Source organism: Taeniopygia guttata, chromosome 30 (assembly GCF_048771995.1).
Source record: "Taeniopygia guttata chromosome 30, bTaeGut7.mat, whole genome shotgun sequence".
NCBI lineage: Eukaryota > Metazoa > Chordata > Aves > Passeriformes > Estrildidae > Taeniopygia > Taeniopygia guttata.
The window spans coordinates 7,044,765-7,065,159 of NC_133055.1; the positions used below are offsets into that span (position 1 = coordinate 7,044,765).

The following is a 20,395-nucleotide window of genomic DNA, read 5'->3' on the forward strand; positions in this document are numbered from 1 at the left end:
GATAGAGGAGATACCTGTAACGAAAATCAAAGACATTTCCCATATACCCTCCTCTGTGACACACGTGGACATTGTCTTTAGTGTTTTGGATGTTTGGGGCCTTCTTTATAAGCTCCCCCTTATCTCTGATGGTGTTCCTGGATATCAGAAATGCTCAGCATTTCTGCTGCCCTGTGGTAGAACAGAGTGGGTTGTCTGATGCAAAATTATGAGCAGAGATTGGGGGAAGAAGGTCTGTTACCTCATTCTGTTTGGAGTTTCTCTGGGCTTTCACTTATCTCAAGTGGAGGATGTTCACACTCCCAAGTTCTCTGTTAAGCTCACCAGGTACTGCTGAGAGCAGATGGATCCACCACAGCCCAGCTCCACATTTGGAGCCAAGGACTCACCTTGCTCATTTCACCAACCCAGCAGCATTTTCAGTGTCAGAACACATCTGCATTTCCCCATCAATCTTATAAATCAGAGATGCTCTAGGACAGATTTGCTCCCTGGATTGAATCTCCCAGCTTGGACTGAAATCTCAGGGAGACTTCCAAGTGTCCTTCTGATGGCACTGGATGAAGGGAGATGCAGCTCCTTCCCTGGCTGCACTGCCAGCATTGCCCAGAGCTGGGCACTGGGGACAGCTGTGTCACCCTGAGCCAGCTGTGCCCCCTGCCAGAGCCCCCAGTGCCGGGCAGCTGCTCCCAGCCCTGTGCTCTGCAGAGGGAACTGGGCCCGGGGCTGCAGAGCTGCCCCACGGCTCTGCTGCAGCTCTGCCTGCACAGGAGGGGCTGCATGCCTTGGAGCCCCGGCCCTGAGGGCAGAGGCTTGGCTGGGGGAAAGGAGGGAGGGGGCTTGTGCAGAGGGAGGGGCTGCACTGGAGGGGATCCTCTGGACATCTCTAAACTCTCCCTGCCACAGCATTTCTGGGTTTTGTTCTCTCTCCTTCCCTGATCTTCTCTCTGCTTCCTGGAGATTTTCCTCCTGCAGGTGCTTCTCTGTGCCTGATCTCTCTGTGCCAGCACTCCCAGACCCCAAATCTCTGTGCACTCTCCTTGGCCTGACAGAACCCTGCCTGTTTGCAGGGCACTGGCTGGGGGCAGGTTCTATTTGCAGCTTGGAAAAAGGACAGCTCAGACTGAGCCTGATGGCTCCAGCAAAGGTGATGCTGCTGCTGTCCACTGGCAGAGGAGCTGCAAGCACATTAGGCATCTGCTGTGACCCTATTGATTACTAAAATAACAATTCAGATATCTCACGTGCTGGTCCAAATTCAAAACACCACTACTATTTCCCCCCCATCCCTGCCACTCTCCAGTAGTAGGAAACTGAATACAAAATCTTAGGAAATTTCCTCATTTTTATCAAAATCCTTGTCTTGGAAATACTCTATGACTGATCAGAACCCCTCACCATGTCAGAGCTTCATGACCGTTTCACCTGTCCTGCACCAGAAATACTCAGAATTGTACTCACAGGGTCTGTGGGCATTGGGATGTTCCAGCTTTAGGAGATCTCTCCAGGAGCTGCAGCTGCATTGTCCTGCAGCCAGAGGTTCCTGTGCCAAGGGCTGGCAGTGATTCTGCCCCAGGCACTTCTCAGCCCCTTCCCAGCCCTGACTGATTGAAGCTCTCTGTGCCTCTGTGCTGTGCCCGGGCTGGCTGCAGGCAGTGCCCCAGCCCTGCTGGGCTGGGAGAAGAGCTGCTCAGCAAGAGAAATGTGCTTTTGAAGCTCTGCTTGGTTACCAGGATCACCCTCTGTGCCAGGAGCCCGGCCCAGCTCAGCAGCACAGACACAGCACAAGGACTTTAATGATCCTCTGGGGCTTTGTGCTCAGGCCCTGAACATCAGGCCCTGAGAGGGAGCTGCAGAAACCTCTCCAGAACTCCAAGTCAGAATCCAACTCCAAAGTTTCTTGGACTTTTAATGGGTCCCACTGAGGGACACGACTGAGAAAGTGTCCCCAGGCCCCAGGCAGAGCAGAGAACTGGAGGCACTGATGACAGGTGGGGACAAAGAGAAGCCAAGTCTTGGTGCCCTGGGGCACAGCAGGGTCTGTGCCACCAAGGGCTGGGAGGAGACACCTTGTCCTGAAGCCCTGGGGCCTCCTGGCACAGCCCCAGCCAGGCTGGACACTGTCACCCCCTGGTCCTGCCCTCAGCATCCCCCCCTAGCCCACATCCCAGTGGCCTCAAGGATCTGCTGGAAGGAGTCCCTGGGGAGCCTTGGTCAGGAATGGCCCTGGGGGCTCCTTCATGCTCCCAGGGACTGCAGGTTTTTCAAAGGACTTTGGGCTTTTGCTTTTGCCTTGGAGTTTCTGACAGGTTTGTGCAATCCTGGCCTCCAATTATCTGCTGTAATTAGTCCCTGGAGAGGCTTTGTCAGGAACAACACTCAGTGGGGCTCATTAATGCTTCAAGGTACTTCAGTTCTTTTAAGGTACTTGGTGTTTCCCTTTTGATCCAGACTCTGTGAGAGGTTTGTGCAATCATGGCCCCAATTATCTGCTTTAACGAGTCCCTTGAGAGCTTTGTACTGACACTCAGTGGAGCTCATTAATACTTTTAGATACTCAACTTTTTTCAGATACTTTGGATTTTCTTTTCCACACTGAGAGGTTTTTGTGCCATTTTGAGTCTCTGAGAGGTTTTTGTGCCATCCTGGTCTCCAGTTCTCTCCTCCAAAGAGTCCATAAGGAGCCTGTGTTTGGGATGGACCTCAGTGGGATCTATTAATGCATTGAGACATTTTGGGTGTTTGCTCTTGATTTTATCTCCTGGAAAAGTTTGTGCAATCTCCTCTCAGGCCCTGAGGTTCCAGGGCTCAGCTCCAAATGCACCACGGGGCTCATTAGGATCAAGGAAGTCCTGACAAACCATGGCTCTGCCTTGATTTCCCTCTGCTCTCGTGCAGTTCATCAGGAAGTTTCTGTTGTGGTTTTGGTTCACCATTTTGAGATTTCTTGGCCAATGCACCAATTAGCGTGGTGGGTTCAGTGCTGGCTAATTACCAGTGCACTCACTAGAATATACTTACTCATTTCCTGCTCTGAGATAGGATTAGGAGCAAGTCAAAGTAGGTTCAGAACTTCAAAAGAAAAGTTTAAACTTTTAAAGAAAAGTTTATCAACTGTAACTAAATGAAAGAGTAATAAGAATCAGAACAAAACTTTCAAAACACTTCCCCTCTCCATACGACCTGACAATGTAAAGACACCAAAGCTAACATTTTCTGTCAGTTCGCTTCAGGAGGGAAGTTCCTCTTGATAATGTTATGGAGACTTTTCCACAAGAATACAGTTATCTCATGGCTTTTCATTTCCACAAATAGCAGCTGCCCAGAAAAATCTGTAACTGTCAAATCCCTCCCATATTTTCACAGCTATTCCCAAAACTGTATTTATAGCCCATGTTAACTTAAGGGATATTAGTTTAAAGATGAGCTTTTTAGTGGCAAAGTTCTCTTCATCTATTTCTGAAATCATCTTAATCTGTGGGAACAGAGGTCTTCTTCTCTCCCTGAGGGCACAGGGTCTCATCAGTCTTTCTTTTCAAACTTCTCATGGGATCACAGGTACTTCAAGATTTGCTTACTTTAGCATGGAGGCCTTTGTTGAAACAAGTCATTTCCCCATACTTTTCAAAGCGTTATAGGGAAAAAGAGAGTCTGATGTATCAATGACATCCTTCTCCATAGCTTTAGCAGTGGATTTCAGCCCCAAGATCAAGGCATCTCCCCATCCCTCCCCATCTGGGACTCAACTTCCTCTTCACAGACCTCAGTGGGTTCACGTTGCTCCTCTGTGTGCCTGCCCTGTGTCCTTTTCTCTCACTGGAGGCAGGATGGCAGCACTGGCAGAGTCAATATCTGCCCGGGGCTGCAGATGGTTCCGTCAGCCCGGCCCGGCTCGGTCCTTGCGGCCGGAGCTGTTTTCCCATGGAGGTTTCTGCAGCGGCTGTGCTGGGGCTGTGTCAGGCTGGGCCGCGCTGGGGCAGGGCCAGGATCTCAGCAGCCAGGCCAGAGCCCAGCAGCAGCACGGCCGGGGCCGATGGCTTCTCCTCCCCTGCCCGCTGGCTGCGGGCGAAGCCCAAGGGCGGCAGAGCCTCGGCCGAGCCGGCCCGGCCCGGGGCTGCTCCTGGGGCCCGGCGGATCCCGGCTGGGCCCGGGCTGGCGGCGGGGCAGGGCTCGGCAGCGGCCAGATGTCAGCACCCGCAGCCACGGCCCGGCCTCGGCCCCGCGGCCTCCCCTGCCCTGCCCGGCAGGGTGTGGGCAGTTTCCTTAGTGGCTTAACAGATTGTCAATTCTCAAAGCTAATTACTGATTCTTTTTTTGTCAAAGAGGAAACTTCTAGAAGCTTCTCTCAGGACATCACTTCCATGATGGAAAACCACCACAGCAGCACAGAGCACAGAGCTCCTTTGTCCATACGTAGTGGTCATGTGCCTGAGGCCTCAGAACCCCTCATTGGGAGATCTCTGGGCCCTCTCCAAGGTGTTTTCAAATGAAAACATTCAGCTCAGAGTCTAAGAAAAACACGAGAGGACAGGACCAGCCTGACCTGTCTGTCCTGGCTACTTTTGTCTGGGAGCAATCCTTGGATATACGGAAATTGGGAGGCCAAATTCTAATTTTGGCCATGGGCCTTGGACATGAAAGCCAGTTCTTTTCCACAGGAATGAAGGAAGAGAGCGCCAATGTTTCCTGGAGGGATGAGAGGTGACCACCAGAGGCCAACCAGAGCTGCCAGATTTTGTTCTGAGAGATACCCTTGCGATAGGAATTTTTTAGGGAGAATATCAGTTTTGGCAATGAGCATCTGAAAAGAGGAAATGTTTTTTTCCATAGAAAGGAAAGCACAAGACCCCCTGTGCTCCAGGAGCTGATGAGAGGCAGCCCTTGGCATCCCAAGATCAGCCAGACCTGTCAGGTGGCCCCTGGCAGGCCAAGCCAGCCAGACCTGTTCCATGTTCCCTTGGTTCCATGGGGCCCCACAGTGTCCCAATGGTCCCTTGCTTCCAGGAGGCCCTGAGGTGTCACAATGCCCCCTTGGTGACACCGGGCCCTGAAGGGTCGGAATGCTCTCCATGGTTCCATCAGGCCCCACAGAGTCATAATGGTCTCTGGGTCCATGAAGCCCCGCGGTGTCACCATGGCCCCTTGGTTCCATGGGCTCCAGTGGTGCCACAATGATCCCCTTGGTTCCATGAGGTGCCCACAGTGTCACAGTGATCTCCATGGGAAGGAAAGAACCGAGCCCCAGTGTGGCAGGGGCAGCCACCAGAGGCCAAGGCCAGCCAGGCTTGATGGTACTGGCAGATTTTGGCTGGGAGCAACCCTTGGAAACAGGGAATTTTAGAGGTGGAATCCCAATTTCAGACATGGACATTTGGAGGAGAAGGATGGCTTTTTCCAAAGGAAGGAAAGCACGGAACACCAGTATTTCAGGAGCAGACCAGGTCTAGGCCAGCCAGACCTCTTTGTCCTGGTAGCTTTTGTCTGAAAGCAACCCTTGGATATAGGGAATCTGGGAGATGAAACCCAAATTTTGGCCATTTCTGCATAGATAAGAGGGAGAGTTCTTTTCCATAGGAAGGAAAGCACAGAGCCCATGTGTTTCAAAGGCAGAAAAAGAAAGAGGTGGCTCCTGGGAGGCTCAGCCAACAAGACCTGTTCTTCCTGGCAGGTTTTATAATGGAGGAATTTATTGATACATGGAATTTGGGAGGAGGAATCTCAATTTTGACCACGGACACCTTGAGAAGGACAACTATTTACATTGGAAGGAAATCACCAAGCCCCAGTGTTTCAAAAGCAGATGAGAGGCAGCTCTCAAGAGGCCAAGGGCAGCCAGACCTGTCTGCCCTGGCAGCTTTCACTTGGGAGCATTCCTTGGATGTACGGAGTTTTGGAAGAGAAATCCCAATTTTGGCCATAGAACCCTGGAGGAGAAAGACAGTTCTCTCCCATAGGAAGAAAAGCCCAGAGCCCCAGGGCTTCAGGGGCAGATGAGAAGCAGCCCTTGACATGCCAAGTTCAGCTGGACCTGTCAGGTGGTCCCCAGGAGGCCCAGCCAGCCAGACCTGTTCCATGTTCCCTTGGTTCTGTAGGACCCCACAGTGTCACAATGGTCTCCTTGGTTCCATGAGGCCCTGGAGTGTCACAATATTCCCCTTGCTTCTGCAGTGTCACAATGGCCCCGTGCTTCCATGAGGCCTTGCAATGTCACAATGGCTTCGTGGTTCCACAAAGCCCTGATGTGTCACAATGGCCCCTGGGCTCCGTGTGCCCTCGCTGTGTCACAGCGGCTCCTCTGTGACACTGCGGCTGCACAAGGTCACCATGGACCCTTGGTTCCTTGGGGTCTTTGAGTTCACAATGGTCTCCTTGATTCCATGAGGCAGCACAGTGTCACAATGGCCCCTTGGTTCCATGAGGTTCCGTAGTGTCACCATGGTGTCCTTGGACCTGCATTGTCACAAGTGACCTGTGGTAATCACATATCCTCTGAGCAGAGAGAGAGATCTCCCAGGATTTTCCTGGGAAGCTGTGAGAAGCTGTGAGAAAGCTCAGAGAAAAGAATGAGAAACAATTCTTATCTTCACTTGCTGCACCTGTTGTTGTGCACATGTGGAATGTATTATGGAGATTTGTTTATCAAAGGGTGATTTCTAAATTGGCCAATGGTGATGGTGTTTGGATTTCAATTAACCAGTCTGGTCTGTCTGTATCGGACTGTCTGCAAGAGCGATGAGTGTTTCTTAGCAGTATAGTATAGGATAATGTAATAAAGTGATTGATCAGCCTTCTGGAATCATGGAGTCAGTGCTAATTATTACAGGCTGGGGACGCCCTGCTACGATAGTTACCTAAGTCAATCTTCCCTTACCTCTGAATGCTGAACAGAATAGGCTTAACTGGCATAGCAGGAACACCAACCACTGTAGACCCAAAGAGCTGGCTGAGGAGTTGGGAGAAAACTTCCCCTGGTGTCATTTCCTCATGGTAGGTACCATTATTAAAGTAATTTCAAACACATACAGTTAGTGTGTGGTAGCCTCGAATCTGTGTGCCCACCATCCAGAGGAAATTAAAAATCCATAAATTCCTCACCATATTAACCCATCAAACAAATTGATTATCAGCCAGATTTGCCATAGTTATAGGATGGGAAAAATGTAGCCACAACCATGTGCCACCCAAACCAGGGTAAGCTAGACCACATGGTGACACCTAACAAGGTTTCTATATCCAGTGCAACAAAAAAAAAATTATGTTACTCAAGAATTGTTATTCTTATTTCACCCTGTTTCTCTCAATGTCCTCAGGCTGCACATCGGGTGCCAAAACTGGTCTTGGTTTACAAGACAGGTGTCTGCTAGGGAAGGCAGCAAAAAGCCTCCTGTGGAATGGAGAATGTAAACCCCCTCCCTCCAAATTATTAGAATCATGAAATCAAGGGGCACTCAGGCAGGCAAAGATATGGGAATAGGAATGTCAGCTCTTTCCTAGTGTGTATAACAAAGCAAACAAGCAGCAGCAGCTGCGGCACGAGCAGCAAACAGAGCAGAGCCCAGTCCCGGCCTTTGGGCCGTGGCGCTTTCCCTGCGGTGCAGTTCCGGGCACAGCCAGCAGGGGCGCTGTGGCTCCCGGGGCAGGGCAGGTGCGCTGACCCCCACGCGGCTGCAGGGGGCGCTCCGGCCGGGCTCGGCAGCGCGGGGCCATGGCGGCTTTGTCCGAAGGGGGAAGGGCTGGAGAGAGGCTTTGCTTCACAAACCCCGGGGCAGCCGGCTCCGGTGCCCCAGCAGGACTCTCAGAAAGCAGTCAGCTCGGTGCCCCAGCAGCACTGGCAAAAAGCAGTCAGCTGGGCTGGCAGGATGTCTCGGCAGGCCCGGGGTGAGGGGCTCCAAGCAGGGCAGAGAGAGCCCAGCTCAGGATCCTGGGCACCCGAGCAGACAGGGATAGGTCTCTCTTTTAGTGGGGCAGATGTAAATAAGGTCCCAGTTTAGTGGCTGTTCTCACGAGCAGAGGCTCATCCCAGGACAGAAGAAACAGCTCTGGCCCGGGCTGTGGCAGCAGCAGTGGAAACTCCCGTCTCCAAGAGCAGCAGCTCCTCCCAAAATAAGAGATCAGCCGATAAACATCAGCCAATGATAAGGAACAAACAGAAAGGAAAAACCCAACCCCCAACGCTGGTTTATAATTCCTAATGCTAAGGGAGAATTGTATAAAGTTTTAATTCCACCTTTATAATTGTTTACATACGAGCTCTTGAATTGTCAGGGGTAGGGATTGGAACCTGCTGCTCCAAGGCTCCTCTCACAAAAAAGAGGCTTAGAAAGGCTGGCGGTCCTTGGAGGTATTTGGGGATCTATAGGGGCTATTGGGGGTCCTTTCTGTGCCTCCTGACCTGACAGGAGCTTCTCTAATAAACTTTGCCTAAAGCTCCCAGTCTGCCCATGACAGGAGCCCCTGTGAGTGCCTGTGACATCCCGGCTCTTTGGCAGCCTGGGGACACTTAGAAAGTCCCCATGAAACCCCTCTGAGGGCGTGTCAAAAAATCTGATTATTAGTAGGCAAACTGTTGGCTGTTAACTGAAAGGTTGGTGGTTCGAGCCCACCCAGGAATGCCATTTATGTCAGATTCTGTGGTATTTAAATGATCCCAAAATTGTAGAAAGTCCCTGTCTTTGAGCCCCTCTGCCAAAGAAGAAGTCATAATTCGTCTGTGCTGGTATTCAAGGTTGTTTATTCTTGCTTATCTATAACATGTTCTGTCTGACCTGCAGTAGGCCTTTCTTGCGGGGCAGCGTGCAGGGCTCTGCCCCTCAGTGGGAAGTTACAAACATTATATACCAGAAACGACCTGTGCTATATTTACAATAATGTGCCAATACCTACCACCTCTGTTGAACAATGTGTCCCCAGCCTAAACCAACAGAAAAATGCCAACACTGCAGTGAAACATGGAAGGCATGAAGAAGATGAAAAAGGACAGGACACACACGATTTCCTCCATCTTGCCTCCTTTGAACCCCTTATCTAGAATCCTAAAATTCTACTTTTGCACCCGTGTCACACTAATTATTACTCATATCAAACACTCAGAGTGTGTAATTCATCCTGTAAGATTGAAAACTCTTTTCCATGGACAGAGATCACAGGCAGTGTCTCTGGGGGCTCTGTACAGGGGGGTTCCTGACCCCCTTGCCAAGGTCCCAGACCTGCCAGGGCAGCCAGAGGGATGCCCTGGATTACCACAGCAAACCTCATCAGGACCCATTGCTATAGTCAGTTTCCATGGCAACCATCACCAGCCCCTGTTGCTATGGTCAGTTCCCATGGCAACCATCACCAACCCCTGTTGCTATGGTCAGTTTCCATGGCAACCTTCCCCAGCCCCTGTTGCTATGGTCAGTCCCTGGGCAGCTCCATGGAGACCCCATGCCAGGGGTGGTTGCCATGGACACCAGCTCAGGCCTGCAGCCAGAGCCCGTTTCCATGGCAACCATTGGCACTCCCATCCCCAGGCTCATGGGATCCCAGAACCACAGAAGTGGCTGAGCTGGGAGGGACCCATCAGGATCCTCGAGTCCAACTGCTGGCCCTGCACAGGACACCCCAACACTGCCAGCCTGGGCCTGGCAGCGCTGTCCAAATGCTGCTGGAGCTCAGAGAGCCCTGGAGCTGTGACCCTTCCCTGGGGAGCCTGGGCAGTGCCCCAGCAGCCTCTGGGCAAAAACCTTTCCCTGAGATCCAACCTCAGCCTGCCCCGACTCAGCTGCAGCCGCTCCCTGCACTCCTGTCCCTGGGCACCAGAGTGAAGAGGTTCCCTCAGCCCCAGACAGGGACCCGCTCCCAAGGCTGCTGCCATGGCCACCAGGGCTGGCACCAGCTGGGATGTTCAGTTTCCACTGGCTGGGGTTCGGGAATGGAATTCCGCAATTTCCTGCTCCTGCTAAAACCGCGCTGGCTCTCGTTGCCCTCCCACCTTCCACTGAAGGAAAAAAGGGAAAGATCCCAGGCTGGAATAAGAACAATTTACTGGGAACAGCAACGAGATAAGGAACAAACTGGAACAGAAAAACTATTGACAACAGAAGGGATAAGAAAAACTATTTTACAGGGGAAATTACATCACCATCAATTCTACCTTCCTGACCACATGTCTCCTCCTGCCTGGAAAGGACACCCTTCTCAGAGAGAGAGAGAGAGAAAGAGTCCCTTTCCTGCCCCTGGCAATGACCTGAGGTGGGAGTGAATGTAGTGACAGGGCCATGGCCAGACCCTCATGTTTTCAATCCCACATAAGGTCATTGGCAGGGGCAGGAGAAGTTACAGGTATCTTCCCAGCATGGATCACAGGTAACAGGGATCACCAGGGCTCTTCCCAATGTGGGTTCTTCAATGGGGGGTTAAGCTGGAGTGGCGCACGAAGGTCCTCCTGCAGTTGGGGCACTCACAGGACTTCCATCACCGGTGGCTCCGTTGGTGTCTGGTCAAGTGAGAGCTCTGGGTGAAGCTCTTCCCACACTGGGGACACTCGTAGGGCCTCTCCCCAGTGTGGATGCGCCGGTGGGTGACAAAGGTGGAGTTTTGCTTGAAGCCCTTCCCGCAGTCAGGGCAGCGGAAGGGCCTCTCATCCGTGTGAATCCTCTGATGTACAAAGAGATTGGAGCTGGTCTGAAACCTCTTCTGACACTCAGGACACTCGTAGGGCCTCTCCCCAGTGTGGAACCTCTGGTGGATGATGAGGTCGGAGCTGCAGCTGAAGCCCTTCCCACACTCCCCACACTCGTAGGGCCATTCCCCAGTGTGGACCATCTGATGTCGTTTCAGATTGGTGCTCTGCCTGAAGCTCTTCCCACACTCCAAGCACTTGTGGGGCTTCTCCCCATCGTGAAGCTTCTCAGGGAGCACCAGCTCCGAGCTCTGGCTGAAGCTCTGCCCACCTTCCTGACCCAGAGTGGGCCTTTCCTCCTCAGAGCACCCTGGGCTGGGTTTGCAGCCCCTCCTTGTGTGGGATCTCCGGGGCTTTTCTTCCCTGTTGGATTCTTGCGCTGTGGAGTTGCTCAAATCGGCCTCTTCCATGAGGTTGTGCTGCAGAGATTTGTCCTCCCTGGTCTCCATCCTCAGCTCCTGCTCTGGGGTAGGAAGGACAAGGAGAGGATGGGATTTGCCTCCGTGCCACAAGGAAGGGTAAGGAGATCCCCCCAGTGCATCCCCGTCAGCAGAGCGTCGGCAGCGGGGCTGTCCTGCAGCCGGGGGCTGTGCTGGGCTGGGAGATGGAGCAGGAGAGAGGGGGAAAGGGGCACTGACTTCCTCCTCACCTGCCTCGGTGTCCCAGGGCTCCTTCCTCTTCCTCACAGCCTTCTCCTCCATCTGGCAAAGGGCTGGCGATGGGAAATTCTGTTTTGGGAGGAAAACAAGGGATGAGCACATTCAGTATTGTCCTGGGTGGAAGGCAAACCAGGGAGAGAGTCTAAGCCAGAATCACAATTGATTAAGAAAATTAAGATCAAGGCAATGATACAGAAACACTGGCTTAATCGGACAGAGTCAGGATATAACCTGACACCCCGTTGGTCAGGGTGGTGGTAGCAGTCTGATGAAATGATGGCTGCAGTCCGGCTGGAGTGATGAAGGTGATTCTGTCAAAGCAGGGATCCTGTAGAACGGTCTGGTCTTCCTCTGAAGGTCCAGAGGTGGTTATGGAGCTCTTGTCCTCTGGGAATGCAGTAGGCAAGGTGGTCGTGGTGTTGCAAGTGTGAGATTATATCCAGGTAGGAATGCTTGGTTCCTCCCCCTGGGCGGAGCATCCCACAATGGGATGATGTAATTTTATCAGCTACTGCAGTGACACTCAATGGCCCATTAACAGAAGATGGCCCCTGGAGGGCGTTATCAGGGCTGAACCATGGAAGAGATAAAGAACACTGCCCCACCTGTTGATAACAGTTTATGGAGATGGTGACTGAAAACACTTTTGGTTACATCTGACACTGTAACCTGAAACAGTGAGGCCATCCCTGCTCGAGGTGGGGGGTGAACACCACCCCCCTTACCCAAACTGGCTCAGGTGTAAAACCCCCACCCTGGGAAGGCCAAGCACACAGGGGACAATGTCACACTTGCCTCAACCCAGGGGAGATCTCTGTCCCTGTCACTCCCTTACTTTCTCTCATGTTTATCTTTCTTTCCATGTCTCTCTCTACCTCATATTTACTGTTCAATAAAATCCACCTTGGATTTGGTCTCGTTAGCACCTTAAATGGGGCAGAGGCATCTCTCTAACAATTTTTTTAGCCAGATTGAGACATTATTTTGCACTGTGAGTTCAGGGCACTGCTGTCTGACCCCAAGTGCCTTTGACAACAACATGGTTCCCTCCTCTGACGAGCTTGTGGCTCTTTCTGGAGGAACTCTTGGAAACTTGGATGCAGCTTCCTCTGAGTGACTTTTGGGAGAACTTATGAGGAAAATGGCTGTTGTGGATGGCCAGTGTAAAGAAAATATTTTCTTGTCCTTCCCTGAAATGTTTGTTAAAATCACTGAAGGAAAGGGAGCAAATGATACCAGTGAGACTGACAAGGACCATTCACCACACAGTGAGGAACACAATGCTACTAAAGTCCTACAAGAAGCCCAACTCAAGTAGCTAAATTCTGAAGTAACTCCTGAATTCACAGGCTTGGGGGCTTTTCCAAATATGAGAATCATTATTTTCTTCGTCCCTGTCACCTTTGTAACAGCTACACAGAGCTTTCCCTTCCTTTTAATAATCTGTATCGGGCCAAATTTCCATTTTTCTTTTTTTGGAACCTGCCAGCATCTGAGTTGGAGCTGTGCTGGAACTGGTGAAATTTGGAATTGCCACAGAATTGCTTGTTGTTGGCTTAGTAATGTTTGGGATTTGTTTGTGTTTCCATCACAAGTAACTTGTGGGAAGAGCAAATCTTCCTCAAGGCATTTTATGGAGGGTTCAGTTTGATTTCTGCAGAGTTTGTTTTGTCCAGTGCCCAGGGCATGCTTAAGGGCCCTCTGGTTTTGGTTTGGCCCTAATTTTCTTCTGATATATCTTAATCACTTAAAAACACCTGAAAAATTACTAAAAAGAGTATTGACCAGGGATATCAAAAGTCCCACCATTTAACAGGTATTTGAGGTGGAATTTATGGTTTGGGAACATATTCTGGAGGATTTGTGGGTTCTTGGGGGATATCTGGTAGTATTCTCCATATCTTTGCACTCCAAAAGCCAAGGTGGATTGCTCTGTCACTTCAAAATGATTCAATCCCACTTGAAACCCCTCAATCTTACCCCAAAATTGCTCAATCCCACCTCAAAATGGCTGGTTCCCACCTCAGTCCCATGCCAAAATTACTCAATTCCACAGCCTCTAGGGTGAGATGGGGTTGGGAGGTGACTGGGAGAAGTAAGATCCAAATTTGAGGTTGTGGGATCAGGATTGTGTGGGGCTGATTTATTTTGATAATTAATAAAACTATCGGAATTATTGATTTATGTCCTATTCATTTTCTGTCAGTTCTGGTTTGCTTTTCAGAGTGCTGCCTTCTCAGCTGATTTTGTTTGTGACCTCCTGTGCCAGACTGAAAAGCAAGATGTGTTCAATTTGCCATCTGTATGGCAGTTGTCCTGTGTTAAGTGGGCAGTTTTTCCTTGTCTCTTCCACAATCAGTCCCCCCTCAGGGGAGACATCTGCTGATAATGGGCTATTGAATGTCACTGCATGACTGATAAGAACTGTAACATCCCATTGTGAGATGCTCTGCCCAGAGGGAGGAGCCAAGCATTCCTACCTGCATCTAATCTTGAGATTCTGGCCCACCAACACAGCTTTTTCTGGGCTGGATTTCTCAGAGGAACAGCTGCCTCTTCCTCTTCAGAAGAAGACACCCTTTTCTACAGGATCACTTCTCCAACAGAACAACACCTGACACTGCAGGAGGACTGCAGCCACCATTGCAATTGGACTGCAGCCAACACCCTGTCCAACAGAGTGTCTGGTTATTTTTTGACTCTGTCAGTGTTGTTTTCGTTTACTGCATTGTTTATTTTATCTTTTTATTTTCTTCCCTGAGAAAATACTGCTATTCCTGCTCCCATATTTTTACCTGAGAGCCCCCCTTTATTTCAAAATAATAACAATTCAGAAAGAAAGAGTCTACATTTTTCTATTTCAGGAGAGGCTCCTGCCTTCCTTAGCAGACATGTGTCATTCCAAACCAAAACATCTCCTTTCTCTCCTGCCTTCTATTGCCTGCTCTTTTTCTCTCTCAGTGTCTCCTTTGACCCAGGGCAGCTCCCACCTAACACCCTGCCCTGATTTAATTCCCAATCCATGAGCTACGACAACCATGGGTGAAGTTATGAAGGCTGGCAGTGAAATGTCCCTGTAGGATCCTGCTGCACTTGGCTTTTGGGTCTTCCATAAAAGCTTTGCCTTCAAGGGCAGGAACATCTTTTCCTGGCTGGGAACTGGAATTCCAGCCCCTGGGAGTGTGTGCCATGGATCCCAGAGGGGCAATCCCGAGGCTCCCAGGGTGCTGCTCCTGCCGTGCCTCCCAAGGAGCTGTGCAGGGCAGGGGACAAGGTGCAGCAGCTGTGTTGGTGCTGCAGTGCCACAACAGCCCCTGGTTCCAGGAGTTTCCGCACTGCCAACAGCGGTTCCTGGGTTCCATGATGCCCTGCTGTGTCCCCATGGATATTTGGTGGCATGAAGTTCTTCAGTGTCACAATGGCCACCTCGCTCCATGAGCTTCCACAGTGTCCAAATGGCCTCCTTGGATGGGCAGTGTCACCATGGACCATTGGCTCCATGCAGCCCCGCTGGGTCACCATGGACTCCTTGGTTCCATGAGGTTCTGGGTGTGTCTCCATGGTCTCCTTGGATCCACAGTGACACAATGGACCACTGGATCCACGTGGCCCTGCTGTGTCACCATGGCCCCTTGGTTATGTGGGACCCCAGGGTCACAATTGACTCCTTGCTTCCACGTCACCCCCTCAGTGCCAAAATGGCCCCTTTGTTCCATGGGGAACACAAAAGATTTATGGAAACATTGAGCAAATCCTGCTTAACACACCTGGGAACACCTGTTTGCATTCCAGAGGGAGGTTAAAGGTGAGGATGGCACCAGCAGCTTCAATCTGCAACAGAGATCCAGGGAAAGGAGTGGGACAGAGAATTCAACTGGGAGACTCAGAGATGTCTGCTTCCAGAGATCATTTCTGGTCACACTGTTCCTTGTAGAAAGGTGACACCATTCCAGGCAGCCTGTACTGAGCAGGTGGCTCCTGAGTGGGGTTTGTTGTTTAGGAAACCTGCTCAGGCTTTTCCATTCTTTCTTTCCCAAGAGGAAAACTTCTCCTGGGCCTGTGTGCAGGCAGAGCCCTGAGGAGAGCAAGTGGGACACGGTGCAATGGGCTGGGACATGGAGCTGCAGAGCTCAGGGACAAGGTTCTGCTGCAGGGCACAGGGATGTCAGTGCCAGGTGGGTGATGTCAGACATGGTGAGGCTGGGGGTGAGGAGCAGCTTGTCCAAACAGGGGCAGGCCTCAAGGGGCTCATTCTTCTACATGCCCAGACCTCCTAAGGAGACCTTCAGCATCAAGATCACCTGGGGAATGCTTCTATCAGCTCTTCTCTGAACTGGAAAATAAAAAAATATACATTTGATTGAAGAAAAAAAGGTCATGAGGTGCACTTGGAAATCTTCCTCCTTAATAGAACTCCAAACTGACTTAAATCAGCTGCACAAGCCTGGAGAGCTGAAAACAATTTAATGAAGTCAAAGCACCCGTGAGGGCTTTCTGTATTTTGATGATCCCCACCATGGATTTGGGACTGAGTCCAGGACCCTCAGGCACTGAGAGAAGGGTGAAGAAGCTGCTCAAGGAGTCAGGAGCAAAACTCCAAGTCCCTTGGGCCCCAGTGAGGGCAGGGACAGCCAAAGGCTCCCCAGGGACTGGTGAGAGCAGATCCTTGAGGCCAGGATTGCAGGGAGCCCAAGGCTCAGAGCAGGGAACTGCAATGCTGAGCAAGGCCTGGGCTGGCTGGGGGAAGCAGAAAGGCCAAGCCCTGAGCCCAGCCTGGCACAGTAGGGCCTGTCCCTCACGGGTGGCTCGGGGCTGTTTGTGGGGCAGGGGGATGTGAGGGGCAGCAAGGACAAATGTCACAAACCTGTGTGACACTCCAGATCCTCATGGAACCCAGGGGCCAGGGTGACACTGTGCTGCCTCATGGAATCAAAGAGACCATTGTGAACTCGGTGACCCCAAGGAAGCAAGGGTCCACGGTGACCTTGTGCAGCCGCAGTGTCACAGAGGAGCCGCTGTGACACAGCGAGGGCACACGGAGCCCAGGGGCCATTGTGACACATCAGGGCTTTGTGGAACCACGAAGCCATTGTGACATTGCAAGGCCTCATGGAAGCACGGGACCATTGTGACACTGCAGAAGCAAAGGGAACATTGTGACACTCCAGGGCCTCATGGAACCAAGGAGACCATTGTGACACTGTGGGGTCCATGGAACCAAGGGAACATGGAACAGGTCTGGCTGGCTGAGCCTCCCAGGGACCACCTGACAGGTCTGGCTGACCTTGGCATGTCGAGGGATACTTCTCATCTGCCCCTGAAGCCCTGGGGCTCTGGGCTTTCCTTCCTATGGGAGAGAACTGTCCTTCTCCTCCAGGGGCCTATGGCCAAAAGTGGGATTCCTTCTGCAAATTTTCTTAACTGCAAAGATTGTTTCCAGATTAAATCTGCCAGGAGAGACAGCTCTGGCAGGCTTGGCCACTCGGGGGCCACCTCTCATCTGCCTTTCAAACACTGGAACCATGTGCTTTTCTTTCTTATGGGGAAAAAACATCCTTCTTGACCAGGCACCCATGGCCAACACTCAGTATCTGCCTCCAGAATTCCCTATATCCAAGGATAGCTCCCAGACAGAAGCTGCCAGGACTGACAAGTCTGGCTGGCCTTGGCTTCCTGAGGGCTGGCATTCATGTGCCTCTGAAACACCGGGGCTCTGTTCTCTTCTTCCTAATGTAAATAATTCTTCCTATCCAGGAACCCACAGCCAAAATTGAGATTCCACCTCCAAAATGCCCTGTGTCCAAGGATAGCCCCTAGACGAAAGGTATCAGGAGAGACAGGTCTGGCTGGCTTGGCCTAAGGGTGCCCACCTCTCATCTTCTTCCAGAACACTTGGACTTGCACTTCTCTTTTCTATAGGAAAAAATCATTCATCCTGTCATGGCCAAAACTGGGATTCCACCTCCAAAACTCCCTACATCTGAGGATTAATGCTTTGAGAAATGTTTTTTGTTGATTTAATGACCTATTAAACCTTTTCCCAAAGTTTCTCTATCTTCTATGTTGCCAGAAAGGATGTTTTATTGTTTTGAGCTCCTGAGAATCTCTTGTTGGTATTTCTTCAGTGCATCCAACTCAGAGGACAGAACCTATTGTAATTCCTTTAAAATGTCCCATTGAGAGAGTTTTTTAGGGGATGGGGGTCAGGGCTTGTGTGTCCTGCTTGGCACAGCCCAGGCAGGGCTTTCACAGCCCCATCCCACACTCCATTTCCCAGCTGGAGCCGCTGGTGCCTCTGAGTTCTGCTGCCCCAGCCCCAGGGACGCTCTCCTTGTCTGCCCATTCCCCCAGGGTCTCTGGGCAGGGATGGCCTCAGTGGGGGCTGCTGACATCCTCAGCAACTTGGAGGCTGCTGCTGAATTTTACTGCTCCAAAGGCTTCTTCAGCCTTCAGCTCCTCAGTGCAGGAATTCAGTGCCCCAGGGCTCATTAACATTCAGAATATCTTAACAAGCCAAGCCCTGGGAATCACTTAAGTTTTCAAATCTCTTGTGGTTGATTACACTATATTTAAAAGGACAGTGAGAAAAGATTTCTTCAGGTCCTGTTTAGTTTTTTTTTACTCCTAATAAACTGATGTGTGAAATCTCCAGTTGACACTGAATCCAAGTGCCTCCTCCTCATGCAGTTGGAATAGATATGAAAATCAAGACCCTTTGTGTCTGACAATCCATCAGACTCTGTCCCTACCCCCACCCCACCATGCAGAGCTTTGTGACAGAGCAGGACCTCGTGTCATGATGGGTCCATTGTGACACTGCAGGGCCCCATGGAACCAAGTGGCCAGTGCTGCTCCTCAGAGAGTTCTGGAATGAAGGAAACATGTTTGACACCGTGGTGGCCCTTGGGCACAAGAGGCCACTGTGACACTGTGGGACCAAGGAGAGCATTGCTGCCCTGCCAGACCTCATGGAACCAAGGATCCACTGTGACACTGCAGGGCCTTGGGGACCACGGTGACATTGTGACACTGTGGGACCCAAGGATCCAAGGGACTTTGTGACACAAAGGGGTCCCATGGAACCAAAGGGACATTGCGACACTGGGAGGCCTCATGGAATCATGGAGACCATTGGGACACTCTGGGGCCTCATGGAACCCTGGTGACACCAAGTTGTCTGGGAGTGTTGATCTGCTGGAGGGTAGGAGGACTCTGCAGAGGTCCCAAACCCAACAAGGTGAGGTTTAACAAGTCCAAGTGCCGGGTCCTGCACTTTGGCCACAACAACCCCTGCAGTGCTCCAGGCTGGGGACAGAGTGGCTGGACAGCAGCCAGGCAGAAAGGGACCTGCAGGGACTGATGGACAGCAGGCTGGACATGAGCCAGCCGTGTGCCCAGGTGGCCAAGAAGGCCAATGGCTCCTGGCCTGGATCAGGAATGGTGTGGCCAGCAGGACCAGGGCAATGATTCTTCCCCTGTGCTGGGCACTGGTTGGGCAGCACCTCGAGTGCTGTGTCCAGTTCTGAGACCCCAATTTAGGAAGGACATGGAGGGGCTGGAACATGTCCAGAGAAGGGCAACAAGGCTGGTGAGGTGTGTGGAGCACAAATCCTGTGAGGAGTGGCTGAAGGAGCTGGGGTTGTTTATCCTGGAGAAGAGAAGGCTCAGGAGAGACAAGGCAGTGTCAGGGCACATTTGGACTTGATGATCTCCAAGGTCTTTTCCAACCTTGCTGATTCTGTGATTCTCTGAATCCACCCTTGGAGCAGTTGCAGGAGGAGCCCTGGGCCTCCTCTTCAGAAGCTCCAGCAGCCCAGGTCCCTCAGCTTCTCCTCACAGCCCCAAAGCCCATCCTGTCAGTCCTGCAGAGCCTCTGCAGCTCCTCCTCACTGCCCAGAACAGGGAGCCCCACAGCCAGACACAGCAGCCCAGATGTGCCCCCCTGGCCTGGGGTGCCTCTGGCAAGGGAGCAGCAGGGAGAACTGCAGGAGCCTGCAGACAATTCCTGCAGCACTTGTGGGATGATCCTGCTCCCCAAGGGCCATTCCCATGGTGCCAAGTCAGGAACTGCAATGGGGAGTGGGGCCAGAGAGGAAAGGGCAAACAGGGATGGGCTGTGTGCAGGGGAGGGAACAGGGCTGGGCAAGGGAAAGAAATCTGTAACAGGAAGAGTAAAGAAAGCAAAGATGAAGCCAAGGAAATGCTCAGGGCAGTTTGGGGGTGGCTGACAGGCAGCCCTGGCTCTGAGCAGCAGCGTCTGCAGTGGGACAGGAAACTCCCAGCTGATGGGAACAAACTTTCTGGCTGACTGCAGAGGCCAGGACAAAGCTGAGTGGTTTCCCTGGTGTCCCCCAGCCCTTCCTGGCCCCAGGGGCTGATGGCATTTGTGCTCCTTCAGGTTCATGTCCCCACAGCAGCAGCACAGGGGTGCTCCCGCCTGCTGTGTGCAGTGCAAACAGGGGCTGCTGAGCCAGTGCTGCCGTGTCTGTGCCTGCAAGGATGCGGCACCTCTGTGAGCTGGGGGAGAGGCCAGGGCTGCAGAGGGGGGATGTTGTTGGCAGCTCCATGAGGACGCTCTGGGATGCTGCCCTGGGCTGTGCAGCGCACTGGGGATGGATCAGCCCCTGCTCTGCTGCTCCTTCCCATCTCCCCCAGGGCCCTTGCAGAGCACCAGCCATGCTCTTTGCCCCCAGCCTGCCCACGGCCAGCCTGGGGCTGCTCACGGGGGTTTTCTGTGCTGAGCATTGGCCTGGCCGTGTTCTTGAGAGAGCCTGGGCAAGGAGCCTGGAGCCCCCAGGCCCTGGCCTGAGGCGTCAGCGCTGCCCCAGCAGTGCCCATGGCCTGTCCCTGCTGCAGCCCCGGCACTGCCACCCCCAGGACTGTGCCCGGCCCCGAGAGCACTCAGGCCCTGCAGCAACACCAGGGCCACCAGGGCAGCGGGGCAGGGCCACGGGAGCAGCACTGGCAGCACCAAGTGCTGCTGCTCCTGGGCACAGCTGCTGTGCCAGCACTGATCTGCCCCAGCTCTGCACACAGACATTGCTGCTGCAGCTCCAGAGAAGGCAACAAAAGG

General features: G+C 52.2%; 1 protein-coding gene across 1 annotated transcript in view; it reads right to left on the reverse strand.

The window, feature by feature from the left end:
* The window catches only part of LOC140680999 (uncharacterized), a 206,132-nt gene that overhangs the window by 111,898 nt on the left and 73,839 nt on the right, over window positions 1-20,395 (reverse strand). The gene's annotated exons all lie outside the window — the stretch shown is intronic.